We start from the raw sequence: 14412 nt of genomic DNA on the forward strand, positions 1-14412 counted from the left end.
AGCTTTCAAATTTTTTTTTCGAATAAATACCTTATGTGCTTCGCTTGAACCAATCTTCCATTTTTTTTTTACAATTTTCACAGCTCATTCTTACTTTGTAAAACGGTATCTGTTTCCAACAATCTGCACTTTTCTCTAGATATTTTGATAGAATTTAGATAGTTCTGTTCTGTAAGAGTATCGACCCAAGTTTTTGGTACTAACTCATTTTCATCCTTTATAAATAATAAGGGTAGTTCAGTGTAATCGTGCTCGCTATATAACGGATTTTTTATTTTATTTATGTTTGTTTCAACTTTCGTTGTAAAACCAACTGGATTCAGGTGAAAAGAAAGAGGTGAACCAACAACAAATTGACCAAATTTTGTATTTATTTTTTTTTGGTTCAATCCAACAGGCCGTACACAACAAGCAAATCCAATTTTTTTGTCCCTCTCCTGCAACTTAGCTTGCATTAAATTCAAGGTATCTTGCAGTGTATCTTTATCTCTCCTAGGATCGTATAGAGTCGATGATATTCCTCGTAAAGTAGTCTGGCTTTGAATAACTGTATCCATAACAGGAGCTTTATTCGACTTTTCGCCTGGAACCCCCCATTGTCGTAGACGACTTGTACAAGAAATTTCTTCTGGCACATTTGGGAGCTGGTTTAAGGAATAGTCCACAATCTCAACTAGGATTGCCATTATGTGGTTGCAGTAGCCACTTAAGCCAGCAGGACAAGAACATTTTGCATTGCCAACTTTTCCACTTGACCTACACAGTGCTACAGACACATCTCGTTTATCTTCCTTCATGCTTGCCTTACACCGGCATTTTAAATAAAAGCATTGTTCATCCCATTTTGTACTCACTGAATCTGAAGTTAAATATCTTTCATTTTTAAACTTTCTCCCACGATCAGGAGTTTTTATTATAGAACTCTCTGGCGTTTTCCCACTTCTTAAACGATGTTCTTCAATTTCTTTTATTGTGAACGCAGGAAGAAGAGACAAAGACTTTCCCCAAGTATCTAATTCAACAACTTGTTTTTTTGACTCGTTAATAATTGCAATTGGTAAATCAATATTTCTTAATAACAGTTCCAACAATTCTTCTTTACTCACAGCAGTGTTTCTTCCACTTTCCGTAGTCATTTTGACAATATTCTACCAAGCCTCGGTTCTAAGGCAACTTGAAAACAAGGCAGGGAATACGAGAAACCCGTATTCCCGTGGAAGAATTCACTGAATTTCTTATTAAATCCATGTGCCAAATAAAAACGTACAATAAAGTAACTCACAATCCAACCACGAGCCAGGGTTCTTTGTCTCTTTTTTATAACGGGACGGCAAAAAAAGAAAATAAAACCTAGGATCGAGGTTGCTCACAATTGCATTATTCGATATTTATGCCCGCTAAAACAAACTGTTTCAAAATATAAGAACATGCAACAACAACAACAAAATGTCCAACAAGATTGAAGGTGTGTTTTAACTGTTATGTAAAAAGCTAAATCTACTAAAACTATATGCTTGCTTGGCCATGTCAAAAATCCAACATATTTCGAAGTCATACAAAAAAGCTGTTACAACCATTTCACATTGTACGGTATATAATGCATCATACCAAATCAGCTATTCAGTCAAAATCGACAGTTAACACATGAAAGAGAAGTATAAAAACTTCGCTATATTGAATATCCTTCGTAATATTTTAATCCATAATTTTAAAAGAACAGTTTATCTTACAGACCCAAACTCATAATTAAGAAACTCTATTATTTTGATTTTATGTATATAAAAACAGCCCGAACGTGCCGTGTATGGCCGTGCATGATAACAATGCAGCGTTTTCGAATTTAAGAATCGAATACATTTCCAAAGATTGTAAAGTAACAGATGCACACACATTGATTTAATGTTTTCTTACATTTGGTTATGTTTAGAATAAGGACACCAACACTGAATAACACTCCGTAGTGTTGAAAACACTAACAACGGAAAAATTACACTTTATTAAATTCTTCTCTAGGATATACACGCTGTTTTTATAAGAATAGAGTGTTTTCGTTTCAGCCTTCTTCTTATATTGTTTGACAAATACTATCCTTATTATTTTTAATATGTTCATAGCATGACTATGGCCTGAAAATATATAATGCCTTAATAAAATAAAGCCCACTGTTACTTATTATACCTAATGACAATTTCTCCTACATGTAACGGCCCATTGCTTGGACAGAAAAAAGTTTGTTTGATAGACAATAAAAAAAGAAACTCCTAACCAATTTTGTGCGTCATACGAATTTTCATATTTAGAACAAACAATCAAATTAGACATATTCTTAGGGTATTCCTAACTTCTGATCCATTGTTCAGAGTATATTCTTACAAAAAGCGAAAATTTAGCCCTGAAAGCAAAAACGGCTAAAAAATCGTTATGCACCAAATTCATTTCTCTACTAAATAGTCTGAACAACACACCTGCTTTTTACACTTTCTCAGTAGGTTGCTAGCTAGCATTCTCTGGATGAAAGTTCAATCAATTTTTTACTTCGTATACTAAACTTCGCTATGTCCCAAAGATAATAAATTGGAAGTGTATACAATTGTTTGATACATCTTCAATCAATTTTCTTTGTAATGTTATATCATCTTCCTTTTTTATTTTTTATGTTTAAAAAATATTTCTACCCAACAACACCAAATTCGTTAGACAACAACAGTTTGTTTCTTGCATTTTAAAATCCGAATTACATTCATATTCGAATTCAATAGATTTTCTATAAAAGGAAGCAACGTCGGTCCCAGAACACCAAAATGAAAAATATTGAAGAACAAATAAGCTTTAAGCTAACCTCATGATGAGTAAGCGTTGACATGTCTGTTTGGAATAACTTTCAACCTTCTTTCAACCAACAGACAACCTTCTTCGCTTCGGTTTTCTTTTTTCAGTTGATAAACAACTTGTCTCCATGGGATACGTCGTGCATATGGTAAACCGGGGTAAAATTAAATTATTCTGTTCATAACGACCGATTTTAAAATAAACAACAAATAAACCCTCGCGTGTTAATTTTTTTAACTTAGTAAATTTTAGCGTAACGCCACGCTTTGTGAACACAATGCTTGAGAAATAAGAAAGAGATCCTTGATTTTGTGGCCATGGCCTCACCGTGTGCGCACACACAATGGTGTATTAATATATAGATAATAATATATTTGATTCGTATTTGATGTGTTACTTTTTCTCACACACCCAATATGCTCGTGGCCGCAAAAGGAAGTGGATGAACATAGACTTCTCCTCCTGAGCCTGTGATATTATAAAGATCCGTGTTTGATGCGTTTAGGTCTATATAAGTCTCACTCAAAGTAAAAACATCAATACTTACAATAGCAATCATGATCGCTTTTGTCTTTTTGATCGCATCTTTGATATCAAATTTGGGAGAATGTTCTTTTTTATAAGAATGTAGAGGAGGTCATTTTTTTTTTACTATTTAATGTATATTTTTAGAAGTAAGTAACGGAAAGTTTTAACGTCCTTGGGGATTCCATCCTAACTGTTGGCTCTCCCCCCCCACTCCGACTGTAACTATGTCACATTACCGCTGGAGGTACGTATATCATTGCTCTCAGTTGCTTGCCTGCCATACAAGCCGGTTTGCGGTTAGTAGATAGCACCAAATGTACTGACAACACTACATTAAGCCGAATGCGCTACCACTACCCCACCTCCGCTTAACGATTTTAAATATATGTTTAGAAATAATCTTGTTTTCTAACCACTTTCTTTTAAACCGAATTTAATTGTAGTCGGGAAAAGTGACGAATTGTAAGTTTCACTTCAAAGTGCCTCAGCTAAGATACACACTTAGTAGGAATGGGTACCCATACCCTCAAAATCTTTCTGGGTAAACATTGTCAACCTAAAGATCCAGTACTCCTTGCTCCCAAGAAAGAACTGTTTCTCTTTTAACTGTTTTTAGTTAAGATCTCATTACAACTGAGAACGCGTTTGAATCGTCTAATTAAATAGAAATTACCTTATTGCACGCCCAGGTTGATTTTCTCTTCCGAAAACACGGTTAAGTAGTTGTTTTTCACTTAAGGACAGATTACCAAATTATTTACGCTCAGGACTTATTTATTGTTTTAGGTGTAGTGGGTGCAACATGCACAAGCATTTGGGAGTTTCCCCCGGCTAAACTTTCCCCCAACTAAACTTTTCCCCGATATTAAATGTGTTTATCATTTGGCAAGTTTGGTTGTGTCGCAAATCGAATAATTTTCATTTTTGTTTTGTGCAATTATTTTAAAGTTCTCGAAAAGTAGGAAGCGTCTTCAATTCGCGTGTCGACGGAAAATCTCTATGGCATTTTCTTTTTATGTGTACGTGCTTAAAACTTGGAATTTTAATAACTGCGTTCAGATTGTGGTCTTCCTTTTGTGTCAATGGACACAAAGAGATATAAGACTTCGATTTCCTTTTGTTTGTCCATTGATCAAGAGATAAACGATGTTCCGTGAAAAAATGTAACCTCCCTAGTTGCGCATTTTGTGCGCTGCTTAAGCTCGGTTCCCAATAAATAAATTTTCGTCGTGCCATAAGTGTCGAGCAACATTCGTAAGATTTGTTGTAGTAGCAGTTTTGTTTTCATTATGCATGTTGTGTGATGATTTATAAATATGGTGAAAAAAATTAAAATGGAACATGTAATGTATACAAGTCGAACAAGAAGCTACAGAACATTTGTGTGACCTGTAGCACCACCGTCGTGTCTTGGAGAAGACTCCTTCTATCTCTACAACAATTTCGATGACACGACAGTTGTTTCCAATGTGTCGTCAGACTAAACGACGATTGTAGTACGGCAATCACAAGACATTAACTTTATTCGTGTCTAAGGAAACAGCAACGTCCACCTTTTACCAATCTTATTCTAAAAACATTTCTTGGAGCAAAAATGAGCCGCTCTAATTAGGCCTTATGAAGAAGCAATTCGTTCTATAGATTTGTATTTTAATGCCAATTAATATCCCAAATAACTTTTGACAAAAAAATCTACAAAGTCACAGAAATCAAACAGCCAGCATAACTACTTTTATTTTCCTCGTCCATAATGCGAAGATGCTTCTTAAGTTAATTTACGTTTGTTAATTTAATTTTGACGTATTTACTGAATACTTATGCCCGGTTTCGTAAGATATAAGAATTACTGAACAAGCATCATCATAATGATTGTGCATCAGTTACAGGTAGGGACTACGATTTCGATGAGAAGAAAAATGTTGTACGATAAAGCGAAACTAATTTTGAAGAGTTCAAAAATATTCCACCAGTATTATACGGTTTTTTTTATTTCTGCAACACTTTGCACTACCACTTAAATTTGTATTTTATATGACAACCAAGTCTCAAATCGATTAAGGATCTTTGTTCTTAAAAATATATTTTGCCTGATATTCTATATCTAGCTAAAATTAATTTTATACTAAATTTGCAAAAAACTTGCAAACTAGCTGGAAATAAGGCAAAATGCGAAAAAAAATATTGGAATTTGCGTCCTTGCCTAAAGAATGCATTTTTTTCTTCTGCAATCCCTTATCTCGCATTTCTTAACTAAGATAGGTATGTAATATCAAACTCATGTTTTTATTGATCTGTACATGCTTCTATATGCCATACATGTTTTTTGTTGGTTGGAGCCTGTTGTTGTTGTTTTGCCGTTTTGTCTTTGTTGCTTTGCAATTATTGAAAATACATTGCCAAGAAAAATATATTTATTTACGAACACTCAATTATATTCATGAACGCACTGTTTTATCTACGTAATTTCAGTTAGAGAAGAAACAAATAAAGTGAAAAAAAAGATGGTGGTTGCATACGTCACTTATAGTAAAACCAAGGAAAATGAAAAAACCGACCCTAATTTCGATTTAATTTTGGACGACGATTTGGCGCAAAACAAATGGCCTAAACAACTGGATAGACACAAGAATGAAGAAAAATAATCACTGATGGCACAGACTGTGAATCAAAAACTCTTTAACAAACTCAAAGATTTAAAGACAGAAAATGCAAGCTGGACGATCGCAAGAGCTATCAACAGTGGAGTTTGCTACCCAATGATGCTTATGGGTTGTCACGCCGGTGATTTGGAGTCGTACTCATTATTTAGGAATTATTTCATCCTGTCATCAAAAAGCACCATAAGGGTTACAAACTTGATGGATCTATGAAACACGTCACCGACATGGATACTTCAAAGATCACCATAGATTTTTCCGAGTCAGCAAAAGATAAGATTATTTCTACGCGCATTAGGTGTGCACGCAATATTGCTACGTTTCCTCTGAATCCCAGTGCCTCGAATGAAAACCGGATGATCATTGCAGATCTAATGGAAAAAGTGTTTAATAATATATCTTTAAGTGATGATCCGAATTCGCAAGATTTGCGCGGTACTTTTTATCGCCATACAAACATGACGCCAAAAGAATCACAACAACTTGTTAGCGATTACTATTTGTTTAAAGGAAAAGATAAAATACAGGCTGCAGCGGGATGTAATCAGTACTGGTCTGAAGGTCGGGGTATTTTCTGTACAAAGGACAAAACATTTCTTTTGTGGGTCAACGAAGAAGATCACTTACGGATTATCAGTATGGAGAAGGGCAGCGACGTAAGGAGAGTATTCGACCGCCTTGCACGTGGATCGAAACAAATCGAGGATGGTTTAAAGAAAATCACTAAAATGGAGGATGTTTTTATGTTTGATCCTATATTGGGTATGATTACAAGCTGTCCAACAAATTTGGGAACTGCTAAAAACTTCTTACACTGACATCTGCTCTTGGTTCAGCGTCTGTAACTGCAGGACATGGACAATCCTTTGCTTTAATGGTCAGGGGAGATTCACATCGTATATCTCTGTATACCTCCTACAATAAGGTATCCATTAAATCACATAACTCGCTGTTACAAATGTTCACGAAACCACCAACATGACATAACAATACATGCTCCATTTGATTTTGCTTGCCACCAGCACAAATTAGTGTCAATCCTTTAATGATTATCCATAACGTAGAAAAATACTGTCGAGAAATTTACGCTTATTCAGGTAAAATCCATGTTTTTTTATTATGGTAAAAAAGAGTGTGACATAGCAGAAAACATCAAAAAGTCACTTGCATGAATAACTTCTGTAATATTGTACCAATAAAGCCTATATTTTACAGGAAGGTGCTAATACCATGTTTAAAAGCAATGATTTTTTTTGTTATGTGAGTCATTATTGTGGCTTCAGGCACATTATTGTGACAACTCAGCTTCAGCTCAGGTGACTTGTTAGCCACCAATGAAATGTTAATGAGAAATGCAAAAATGAAATTATTATAAAGTAGTTACAAATCATCATTAAATGAACATTTTTTGCGTTGTTAAGGATACCATTTATTGACTGACATTTTACTATTTTTCCTAGCTTAATGAGTCAAATGTATTGTAAGTCACAATATTGGCTCATTTAAAGCATGGAAATAAAAACATGATAACAAAACGTTACCATATTAACTTAAATACAGTTTGTTTTATTAAAAGGACTAAATTGTGACTGACAGGAGAGTTAAATAGAGTTAAAAACACTTTTTAAGTGAATAGTACTATAGGTAGCATAAATTTTAAATGACTAATTTTGCTATAAATGTGCGTTAGTTGGCTGATCATAACACAGAAAGAAAATTGAGTGCAAAAGGTGGCTGACAAAGTGCTAAAAATTGACTTCATGTATGCTGAACTTTTACGAACAAAATTAACTGAAATAATAAAACAAGGATATTAAAACTATACTTAAATAAAATTATGAACAAAAATACTGATGCTGATAAAATATAGGGGGAACTTATGCTTTGCATATGCCTCCGATAAGATATAAATTGAGCCTAAATATTAGAGCTGACATCCCTGGTGGGTGTTCCTTTTGTATGACATTATGCGCAAAGTACATTCATCCGGGATGTCCGACACTATTATGATGCATGCCATCTCTTTTCATTAACTACAAATATGAATAAAGTTATTTATATTTACATAGTGCATTATGTCAACTAGGTCTGTGTTTTACAATACCAGACATTTCCTCGTTTCGTTTCTTGTTTTGAATACAAGACATTTCCTCGTTTCGTTTCTTGTTTTCAATACAAGACATATCCTCCTTCCGTTTCTTGTTTTCAATACAAGACATTTCCTCGTTTCACATATTTACAAATAGGTATACAAAAGCTGCTTTGTAGAAATACGTTAATTTTAGAAGTATTTGTTGGTATTTCTATATCGGAGCGCTTCTGTACTTGATGAAGTTGATGAGTTGTCACTTCGTGGGGTATTTCACTTTGTGGCAAAAACGTTATGCTTTTTTTACACGGAATTACTAATTTCGTGAAGCTTCTACACAATATATTTTGCTTTCTTTCTAGGTAGAGCTAGCTATTATTTTTGTCATTTTCTTTTAATAAACGATACATTCTTAGCTATAGATTTAGCTAGCTATACATTTTTAGCATGCTACACTGTATAATCTATTATCTATTTTGTAGTTTAAATGGATTCTGATGAAAATATCAAAAATCAAGTGACAGAATACCTGAGATTAAAACATTAAAAGAAGTGTTACATAATGTAGAAAAGTATAATTCTAGTCATGATCGAAATGGAATCGATTATATTAATTATAAGCTTGATCAATGCATGGCAGTTTTCAGTGAAGCACAGCAGGTGTGGGGCAGAGAATATTTCAGTAATAGTTTGTTTGACAGAATAACACAAGCAAATTGTTTACTTAATGACATTGACATAGAATCAGACTCAGCTGAACTAGTTGTTGTAAATAGTGGTTCTATAGGTAGACCAGCAGGTAATATACCAAAAGAGACTTTAAAATTATATTTGAACTATGGATTTACACAGGTAAAAATAGCCGAAATGTTCCATGTGAGCAGAAAAACAATCTGCCGAAAAATTGAGAAATACAAACTTAAGGATTTTATACGCCCCCACTCCCAGTTATCTGATGGTGCTTTGGATATGGAAACTCGTAAAGTTCAAGAAAGTTTTCAAAATTGTGGCATTCGAAGAATGAAGGGTTTTTTACTCTCATAGGGCATTAATATGCAGTGGCACAGAATAAGATCTGCAATGTGGCGCACAGACCCAGCCGGTATGATTCTCCGAAGAACCCAATGAATGTTATCCAAAGGTGGAAATACTCTTTGGCTGAACCCTTATCCTTATGGCACATTGATGGAAATCATAAGTTGATTCGCTGGAATTTTGTTTTCCATGTGTAGATGGGTATTTTCAAAAAGTCATGTTTTGGAAATGAAGTACAAACAACAGAGCAAGTACAGCTCTAAATCTGTTTAAAGTGGCTGTGGAGAAGTTCGGGTTACTTTCAAGAGTTTGTGGTGATCGCGGTGGTGAAAATATGGATGTAGCATGGTACATGTTTTCACATCCTGATCGAGGACCAGAAAGAGGCAGCTTCATAGCTTGAAAAAGCTGCCATAATCAAAGAATAGAAAGATTTTGGAGGGACCTTTATACTGGTTTTATTTTCATTTTTTACAACTTATTTCTTTATTTAGGACAGAATGAACTGTTAGATATTGGTGACACGACCCATATGTTTTGTCTGAATTTAGTTTTTTTACCAGAACTTTCTGTTGCAATCACGTCAGAAGAATTAGTACAAGTAAAAAGTCAGTTAGAACACGTGGAATCTGAATATGGAATAGAAATCTACAAAAAAGCTGTTGAACTGATTAACCAATTTGGGTAAGTTTTCCCAACCATGGTCCCCAAATCCGTTTTGGAATGAACGGGTGTATGACGTCATCAAAAAATCTTTAAACCACAATATTTTTTTTTTTTATTATTACTATTATTTACCCAGGATAGCCTCTTCAGTTCCTATTGGTACTGCTATCAACGAGGGTCCTGCCAAGGGGGTCCTAGCGCATTTAAAGCTCCCATTTGAGCTACGAAAGTCGTGGGAAGCACAGCAATCGCTCAACTAGACAACCGCCTAAGATATCAATCCTATTCTCGTGCTGAGCGCTAAGCAGAAAGGATAGATTCACACTTTTATAGTCTCTGGCATGACTCGGCCGGGGTTTGAACCCAAGACCTCCCGCACTGAAAGCGAACGCTCTACCACAAGGCTATCAGTTTTGATTTCCGTAACCGTTTGTCAAAAGTACATGATCCTATACATTTTCTTGATCAGCGTTTCAAGATCTATAAGATGAAGGCAACGGGGATACAAATTTCAAAAGAAAATTTTTTTGTACTTTTACTAGGGACTTTGCTGACGTCAGCAAAATTTTGAAACGTTATATCTCATTAACCACTCATCAAAAGCACATGATCATATATATTTTCTTGATCAGAAGTTCAAGATCTACACAATAGAGGCAACGTGAAAACAAGCGTCTGAATTATTTTTTTGTGGATGGGTTGCTGACGTCATCAAAATTCAAATAAGCCTTCTTTTTCATTTTTATACTGCCTCAGTGGATTTTTCCACGGGCCTTATCGACTAGTTATAAATAAAAGAGCAAACTCATGTCAACCGCTTTTTCGTAGATTTTGTATATTCTAACGTTAGCCGCGTCTTTGTGTATTTTAAGACAATTCATCTGTACAACGTGCTTCCCACATAATCTTCTTCGTTGGTAATGGTAATGGTCCACAGATTAAACTTGTATAACTAAGGTTAAAACAAAATACCAGCATAAACTTTCTAAATACATTGTAAGCCAGTTATTTGTACAATTAACAAAATATTATAGTCAAATTTTTATATTAGCTAACTAAAAAATAACCTGTTAAAACTTGTCTTAAAAAAATAATACTAGTCAGCCACTTTATAAACTCAATTAACAGAGTATATAACTATTCAAGAAGATATTCCTAAATTTTTATCCATGGATGTTACTAAAATATAACTCTATATTATTTTCATTGGAAAACAAAATGTCAGCCAGGAACCTATTTATGATGTAAGCGATAGGTACAGATATCACATCAACAATATCTTTTATTAAGTTTGGTGTCTATTCCAAAAGCTTTTTTCTGTTTCATTCTTCTCAGGTTTTGTTCCACCTCCTTAGCTGTCACTGATAAAAATGCGAATTTCTCAGTCGTACGAATCGCCCTTCTTGGGAAAAATCCCCAAACAAAGTCTCCTACAGAATGTAGTAGTTTAGATGCGATACTTGAGAAAAACTTCCCTTCCCTTTCCATTAGATACGATACGCTTTTCACTTACTATCTTGGCATTGACTGAGAGTGTAGCGGAGAAGTGTTGGTTTTTTGACTTTGTTGGGTATCTTTTTTAATGATTTCCAAAATTTTTCAGGTTAGTTCGAGTTCCCTTCTTTTATATTTTTGAGATAATTCTGTCTACTAGATTTGATCATATTATAGCCTTTGTTCCTCTTCCGTTCGCAATTGTCGTGGTTACTTTTGTTTTCAATTTACGGTATTTTCGCAGAAGAACGTCTCTTAAGTTCATTTCATTTTTTAATTCACTTATCATCCAAGAAGCTAAATTTGTATTGACTCTTTTATTTACAAAAGAAGCATGTGTATCAAAAAAAGGAATCAAAATATTGTTTAGAGCTGTTAACGACTCTGTTATATTAGAGGCTATGTATACATTGTTTTAATCAACAGACTTCAAATCAAATTTCAACCTGTTGATGTCATCTCTTTTATAATAGCCGTCGTCTGTCTGTATGTGTGTCCGCGAAAGCTGCGTCCCGTAACGGAAACACAAAATTTTTGAAATGCGCACTAATACCAAATGCGATATATTTCTGTCCACTTTGTTGCAACGGGTTAATTTAAAGGACGGGCGAACGTGACGGGCGACCCCGTGGATTTTTCCACGGGTTAACGGCTATTCTATATTACAATGTCCGTATACGTCTGTCTGTCTGTCACGCAAAATGGTAGCTTAGCTGCGCAATAGCAAGAAGCACGCAATGCGGTATAAAAAGGACGGGCGAACCCGTGGATTTTCCACGGGCTAACGACTGGTAATTCTTATAATTTCTTTGCCGGCTTGTCTTGGGAATAGTTTTTACGCGGGTTTTTTTCTGCAATTGAAATCTATTAACTTGTAATAACTAAAACTCATAGGAAAAACGTCAGTTTTTGAGATATTAGGCGGTATCTTTGTAAGTATGAGGTCGATTATTGTTTCAGTATCCTGTCTAATTCTTGTGGGTTTAATCTTTACTTGTTTCAATTGGAATAATGTAAAAATTGATTTGAGCTGAGTATTGTCATTTCGTTTCGAAAAGTTGCAATTGAAATCCCCAGTTAACATAATTTCCTTTTCTTCTGAGGTTGCTAATGATAACGACTTTTTAATTAAATCATTGAAGGTTTTAGGTAAGGGCCTTTTTATATGAGACCGGGAGACTCGGTCCACCGAGATATCCCGCATGACTGAGATCTCGGATATTCGCGGAAAAACGCTGAAAATTTAAATCGTGTTTATATGGTGCATATTCGTCTTGCCCCGGCTACAACGGGAAACTCGGTCAACCGAGATCCCGGGCAGGTGACCCTAGATCCCGGTCAAACGGGATGGATATTTGTCCATGTAAACAGAAAAACCCGGTGGCTAAGGACGGAAAAAGTTTATGTAAGCTTTAAAAGAGCAAATAATTATCACTATTAATGCAAATCAATGGATGTATTTGTTTTTGTATTATAGCGTATTTTTAATGAAAAGACAACAAAACCATGAAACATGCTGAAAACACCAGGTTTCACTGAAATTATAATTGAAAATGATCTAAAATTAACTTTTTATCCTGTTTCAAGTGTGTGGGAGATAAATAACAGCCCCATAATATATTTAAATGAATGATATTTAAATTGGTCCGAAATGATAGTAATTTTAAAAAAAATTAAGAAATATCTAATAGTGATAACAAGTATAAGTTGTTTCAAGCATAAACAGTATTGCTATCTTCTTTTTTCTGTTGATGGAAGCCATATTTGTTTATATACTCACCCCGCCACTTTCAATTTCCCGCTAATTTTCTTCATATAAACCCGGGACGGAAAATGACAAATTTACATATAAACCCGAGTTGATATTACCCCTCTCTACCGGGAAACTCGATAGGCGAGTTTCCCGGTTCTCATATAAAAAGGCCCTAAGTGATTTGACAAAGACGGGGGTCTATACCAAATGCTTATTAGGTAGCTTTTCGTGTTTGAAAATACACATATAGAAATCCGCATTAGATGAATAACTTCCATTTTTATCTGAAATATTTTTCTTGCATTCCTTTAAGCTTTTACTATCGTTAAGCAAGAAAAACGTTCCACACGTTCTAACAGTTCTATGGCTATTGTATGAAAAGGCTGTTCAGCGTACAGATTTAGGGTCGTACACAGGGGTTGATGCAACATTTTTGTTGCGTCTTTCCTTTTTTTCTCGTCTTTCCTTTTTATGCTTTACAAAAAACGTATAATGTAAATACGGTGTTTCTTATTTTACTTGTGTTGGGAAGAATCGTATCATCAAGCCGTCGCATCAAATAAAACATTTATCCTTGGTTTTATTAATCTTCTTCAGGGCACTACCCCCTAATGAAATTCCGTCGTACTTGCGTTATCGAAATTACGTGGGATAGCAGTGTGCTTTTCATAGTCCCGTACCATTTTTATTTGCAGTTTTTACCCCCTGATGCACAAGTTTGCAGAATAATAAGTCAGTTTCTTACTAATATGTGTGTGTATTCTTTTTATCTATATGTCAAATTAAACCAACGCATTCAAAACACCCTGCAAAAATTTGCTTTTTAGATGCAATTTGGCAAATTTCCAGTGAAAAGTAGAAATCTCTTAATATCTCTAAACTCCCCTTACTCACGAAACACTCAAAAACTATTAGCAAGCCTGTATTTTCCCATACCACGCAAGGGATGAGTAACTTTTTAAAAATTTTATAGGCGTTTTATAAGACTAAGAAACAGTTGTACGCATAAGATTGCTGCAAAATCAAGGAGGTACGTTACGTCGGTCGAAAATTATATCCTCGGGGGAGGGGGATTATAGGTGGAAGTTATCAAGGGGCAGGGGGGGGGGGTTACAACCATATTTTCTTGCATAAATCAGCTAAACAGTAAATAAAGCATTATTACTGCGATTGTACTAAAGAGATGATCCCTTGGCTGCAGGTATAATTGCACCAGGGAGAGGGATTACCCTGTTGTTAAGCCAATTTTATTGACAGAGTCAAAACACTCATGATTTCTCATGTTGTTCTTGTCTGTTCCAGGTTTCTCTTTGGTTGTTTCATATTGTTCTAGCCTTTTGTATGGTATATCCAGCTTGTTT

At 34.9% G+C, this 14412-nt stretch overlaps 1 pseudogene; it reads left to right on the forward strand.

Annotated features, from left to right (window-relative positions):
* Window positions 1-5564: 5564 nt before the first annotated feature.
* On the forward strand, window positions 5565-6832 carry LOC130628697 (arginine kinase-like; annotated as a pseudogene).
* Window positions 6833-14412: the final 7580 nt, after the last annotated feature.

This window comes from Hydractinia symbiolongicarpus, chromosome 15 (genome assembly GCF_029227915.1).
Source record: "Hydractinia symbiolongicarpus strain clone_291-10 chromosome 15, HSymV2.1, whole genome shotgun sequence".
Classification (NCBI taxonomy): domain Eukaryota; kingdom Metazoa; phylum Cnidaria; class Hydrozoa; order Anthoathecata; family Hydractiniidae; genus Hydractinia; species Hydractinia symbiolongicarpus.